Below are 6,301 nucleotides of genomic sequence, written 5' to 3'. Positions count from 1 at the left end.
AGTCCTTAAAATTTAAAATTAAAATTATTGAATAGATTCATCACGAAAAATCCGAACTGAGCTCTTGGGCGCCGCCAAATTCCTAAGTCTAAGGATTACCTGAAAAATGTTAAACAAATAAAGTGAGTTATAAAACTCAGTGTGTGCATTGGCCCACAAGCAAAAATCACATTAGAAACATGTTTAATTGCATATATCAGCGCGTGCATGGCATAATCAAGTAGAATAATCCTACCCCCATCCGCTACAGACCACTCCGTCCAACCAATCACACCAATATGTGATTGTAAGCCACTCAGAATATTTGCAGCTGAGCTGGCAAAATATATATTTTGCTGGTATACCGTCAAACAGATAATGCAAACATAGTACCAGATTCACATTTCCTCCGTCACATTATGATATCCCACCTCAATGTACGTGCAAAAACATACAATATCTCATGTAACATATGCTCATAGCAAATTATATTTATGACATGCTTACATAAGCATCAACAAAACAAATTATATAACATAGCCTACACAGAGTTTTACTAATTGAAATCATGATTTACTGACATACAAATGCTCTAAATTATGAATTACATGACCTTACATGCTTTCAAAGTAATTGCAACACTATAGAAAAACAAGTTTTTAACGATGCTTTTTTGGCCAATGCCGCTAAAATAACTTGCTTCGTTTTGATAAGCAACGCAAAAAATGTGTAACACCCTAAACCCGGCCTAGACGTTATGATCGGATCCGACGTGCCATATCAAAATGTTAAAACATTTTTTTCATTCTAAGTCTAGAAAATCGTACTTGATGTTCAAAGGATTAATTCATTGAGGGTTAAAGTGAATGGAAGCTGTGCACCAGGTAGGAAACCGGAAAAAAGGAGGTGAGTCCATCGGACTGCTTAAGTACCAAGCTCTTTCGGATCCAATCCTAGACATGCACACCGCCATTGCCACACTCTAACATCACGTATATTTTTAGGTTACCATTGTAATTATGTCTATTTTAGAATAAAACATATTTAAATTTGAAAAACGTTATCATAGCAGAAGCCTTGTTTGTAATCATGTTACTTTGAAATCAGTTTATGTTTTTGGAAAACGAACCCTAGATCTAGCCCATTTTGATAGTTAATATAATTTAAGATCATCATGATAAGTTATAAATCAAAACCCAAATAAAAATAATCATAAGCGGCCTTATTACATAACAAAACCCAAATCATCAAAGTAAAAAAAATTGAAGTCCAAATCACCAAAAGAAATCCATGTTGCAGAATGAGTGGCCTCTCCGAATCCCTCGCAGCTCCAAGCCCACTATGGTTGGGGATTACCTGCATGGATGAAAATAGGGGATGAGTTTGGGGAAACTCAGTGTCTAAAATTAACCCAACCATAGCCCATATCAGCTCAAACCACAGAAACAGAATAAATTGGCCTTAGCCCAGAACAGAATGCAGAATTAAGCCTATAAGCCTATAACAGATCAGATAAGATATTTCATGTATAAGCAGAACCCAACCCATAACCAACCACATACACCCCCTTACCAACCTTTCACCATGTGGGGAGACTACTCGACCCACCCAACCGCTACACGCCTCAGAAATATGCAGCATGGCTGCCAGAACAGATAATGCGATAGAGTCATCAGATACAGACAATCGTGGCAGAGCCACCAGAACAGATATATGTGGCAGAGCCACCAGATCAGATAATTTGTGGCATAGCCACCAAGACGCTTCCTTCATAATATAACCCATGTCCCCATGCAACAAATATTCATTCATGGTATACATCATACAGATTTAAATCAACATGCTTTTCAGACAAAATTAACCCTGGGGGCATATTGGTCATTTACACCTAGGGGTATCATGGTAATTTCCCATACATAAGGGTATTATAGTAATTTAGCTACTTTTAGGGTTTTCATGCATATCCTAACCATTTACGTACTATCAGAATACTTACCGCGCATACTTACCGAATTGGGCCCGTTGGCCCATGAACCCGATTTTTGGCCCATTAAGCCCATATTATCAAAATGCACAAAATCACGCGTACTGCAGTTTATTACTTTTAGATTACCAAATATACAAACCCAACTATCTTATGAGCATTCGCACACTCGCAAATTCCTAATTTACCAACTTTCCGGCATTTCGGCTTTTCGGCTTTTGCCGATCTAGTCTATGAGAGGGTCTCAGTTACACACCTATTTTATGACGATTCACTGACGATATCCACGCACGAACTGCCTACAATTATAATACTACCACGTTAATCTTACTACCGAAATGAACTACACAATAACTTCTTACCATATTCGGCCAACAACACCTTAGGCCTTAACGTTCCTACCTTTGCCGAAAATAGTGTCTCGATCCAGATCCATTCGTTCCACTTGTCCAAGCCCTTGATCAACAGCCTCTTAATCACACTATTACCAAAATAATACTATTATCACAACCCCTTAGGGCTACAAGTCCAAAAACGACAACCTCCCTAACCTTTTAGGGATTCTAGCTTTTTTTAAAATATGAAAGATAGACTAAGTTGGAAAGACTTACCACCGATTCTTTCAGTCAACGTTCCCCCTTAGTTCCTACTTGATTCTGATGGAGTTCTAAGCCCTCAAATGATAACAAAATTTGAGCTTTCAGTGATCTCAGTATTCGGCTATGTCCCTAGGATGGTGTGGGAGTTTCGGCTTTTTGCAAAAGTGTAGAGAAAGATAAAATATGAGAATTTTTACTTGTGGTATTGTTGACAGAAACCTGGGGTTTAGAGGTTGAGAGAATCGGCCAAAGATGATGAGAAAAATAAGAGATTTTGCTAGGGAAAAATCAGTACAAAAGGAATCAAGTTTTTGGGATTTCGGGATTTCAGGATTTGAGGCAATCAGATATAGTCTTAAAAATAATAGAAGGAATGTGGTATAGAGTAGGGTGGCTGAAGGATTCGGCTATAGGGAAAAGAAGAAGAAAAGAATAAGTGGATGGAGAGAAGAGAAAAAGAAAAGAAGAGGAGAATAGTCAGGAAACGGCACCACTTACCACTAATGCCGAATTTATACTGGCACTAACCCTAGCCAAAATTTTCCCCCCTTAAGCATCCCTTGGCCGGCCATCTCTTTCTCCTCAAGAGTCCACCATTCAGCCAATACAGTTCACCCTAATCAGCTCCTAAATCCTCTCCCTGATCAGCTCCTAAATCCTCTCCCTTATCAGCTCCTAAATCTTCTCCAGACAGACTTTCACTTCAGTTCCACTGCTTACCTTTTCTGTACATAAAAATTAATATCATAATTTGCTTACCTTGTGACTTGAACCTTAGCCCTCCTTGGTCATCCACACGCCACCTCTAAGCCCCTAAGTGGTGTCACATGCCAACTTACCACAGGCTTCCTTGTGTCCTCTTTTACCCAGTTAATACTTAAAAGCCCAGTTAACCAGAACCCCTTTTTCCCTATGGATTAAAATCACCTAAAATTACTGGATTTTAACCTAAGCTTGGGCCTTCTAGAGGCCCTCTATCATAATTAAACCTTCATCAAGCAGACAGAACACAAAATTTTAATTTTTACCAACCATTCATAGAATTCCCAAAATTGGGGCGTTACAACTCTACCCTCCTTAAAGAAATTTCGTCCTCGAATTTTACCTGGTCCAAACAGATGAGGGTATTGCTGCTGCATCGCCTCTGCTGGCTCCTAAGTAGCTTCCTCTCTGCCATGATTACGCCAAAGCACCTTCACTAAGGGGACAGATTTCCTTCTCAGAACCTTAACATCTCAATCCAATATTTGCACCGGCTCTTCCTTGAATGTCAAATCAGTTTGAACGTCGATTTCTGCGACTGGCATGACATGAGCAGGATCAGAACGATAACGCCTTAGCATGGAGACGTGAAAAACGTCGTGAATCCTTTCTAGTTCTGGAAGCAATTCCAACTGATAAGCCACTGGGCCTACTCGCTTCAAAACCTGATAAGGCCCAATGAACCGCGAACTCAACTTGCCTTTCTTACCAAACCTCAATATCTTCTTCCACGGAGAAACCTTTAAAAAGACCATATCCCCTACTGAGTGTTCAATCTCCTTACGCTTCAAATCTGCATATGATTTTTGCCTATCAGATGCTTCTTTCAAACGGTCCCTAATTATTCTGACCTTAGCCTCAGTATCAGCCACCAATTCCAGTCCAAGAACTTGTCGCTCCCCTAGCTCCATCCAACAACTAGGTGTACGACACCTTCGACCATACAGTGCTTCATATGGTGCCATTCGAATACTCACCGATAAGCTGTTATTTATGCATAAATTCCACCAACGGTAAGTAGTCCTCCCAACTACCTCGAAAGTCAATCACGCATCCCCTTAACATGTCCTCCAGAATCTAAATGACCCTTTCTGACTGACCATTAGTTTGGGGATGGAAAGCCGTATTGAAGTTCAACTGCGTCCCAAATGCCTCATGCCACTTTTGCCAAAACCGAGATGTGAATCTGGGATCCCGGTCAGATATAATCGAAACTGGGACTCCATAAAGTCGCACAATCTCCGCCACATACAGTTTGGCTAACTTTTGAAGCGAAAAGTCGGTACGTACTGGTATGAAATGGGCTGATTTGGTCAACCTATCCACAATCACCCATACCGAGTCTTTCTTTAATGGTGTCAACGGCAACCCACTCACAAAGTCCATGGTTACCCTCTCCCACTTCCAAAGTGGTATCTTTACCGGCTGCAATAGTCCAGAAGGTAATTGATGCTCAGCTTTCACTTGTTGGCACGTCAAACATTTTCCTACAAACTCCATCACTTCTCGCTTAAGTCCAAGCCACCAGTACTATTCCTGTAAGTCGTGATACAACTTATTCCCTCCAGGATGCATGGCACATAGTCCCCCATGAGCTTCCTTCAATATTGTCTGCCTCAAGTCAGAGTCCTTCGGAACATAAATTCTTCCTCAGAAACACAGAACTCCATCACCATTTAAACCAAACTCAGAAGTTTCCCCTTCCTTAACTTGTTGAAAACGAGTGACCAAAGACTCATATTCCAACTGCTTTTCTTTAATCTGGTCCACCCTGGTTGGCCTTACTTGCAATTCAGCCAACAAACTACCATCATCATACAGACTCAAACGAGCAAACATTGCTCTCAGATCAGATACGATTCTATGACTCAAAGCATCGGCTACCACATTAGCCTTTCCTGGGTGATACTCGATTAAACAGTCATAATCCTTAAGCAACTCAATCCATCTCCTTTGCCTAAGGTTCAGCTCCTTCTGAGTCAACAAATACTTAAGACTCTTATAGTCTGTGTATATAATGCACCTCTCTCCGTACAGGTAATGTCTCCAAATCTTAAGTGCAAAAACCACTGCTGCTAATTCCAAATCATGAGTAGGATAGTTCCTTTCGTGAGGCTTAAGCTGCCGTGACGTATATGCAACCACCTTACCCTCCTGCATTAACACGCAGCCCAAACCTACATGTGATACGTTACTGTACATAGTAAAATCCTTCCCAAACTCCAGCTGAATTAACATAGGTGCTTCAGTCAAAACTTTCTTCAACTTTTCAAAAGCTTCCTGCTGGGTCTCAGTCCATACAAACGGTACCCTTTCCTTATGAGTTTAGTCGAGGTGCACCAACACGAAAAACCTTCCACAAACCTTCAGAGTATCCACGCCAATCCTAGGAAACACCGTATCTCTGATACTGACCTAGGCGGCTTCCACTCCAAAACTGCTTCAATTTTTCGAGGATCCACCTTAATCCCCTCAGCAGAGACCACATTTCCTAAGAAAGTTACCTCCCTCAACCAGAATTCACACTTGCTGAACTTTGCATAAAGTTCCTTCTTCCTTAACACTTGTAGCGCTATACGGAGATGCTCATCATGCTTTGCTTCCGTTTCAGAATATACCAGAATATCGTCAATAAAAATGACTACGAATTGATCCAGAAATGGTTGAAACACCCGATTCATCAGATCTATAAATGCCGCAGGAGCGTTCGTCAGCCCAAATGGCATAACCAGAAATTCGTAATGACCATACCGAGTCCTGAATGCTGTCTTATGGATATCCGTCTCCTTGACCCTTAACTGATGATATCCAAATCTAAGGTCGATCTTAGAAAATACAGAAGCCCCCTTAAGCTGGTCAAACAGATCATCAATCCTTAGCAGTGGATACTTATTCTTAATTGTCAGTTTGTTCAACTGGCGATAATCAATGCACATCCGCATTGTACCATCCTTCTTCTTCATGAATAACACTGGTG

This window comes from Gossypium arboreum, chromosome 11 (assembly GCF_025698485.1).
Source record: "Gossypium arboreum isolate Shixiya-1 chromosome 11, ASM2569848v2, whole genome shotgun sequence".
NCBI classification, from domain to species: Eukaryota; Viridiplantae; Streptophyta; class Magnoliopsida; order Malvales; family Malvaceae; genus Gossypium; species Gossypium arboreum.
Note: the sequence above shows the minus strand (reverse complement) of the source record.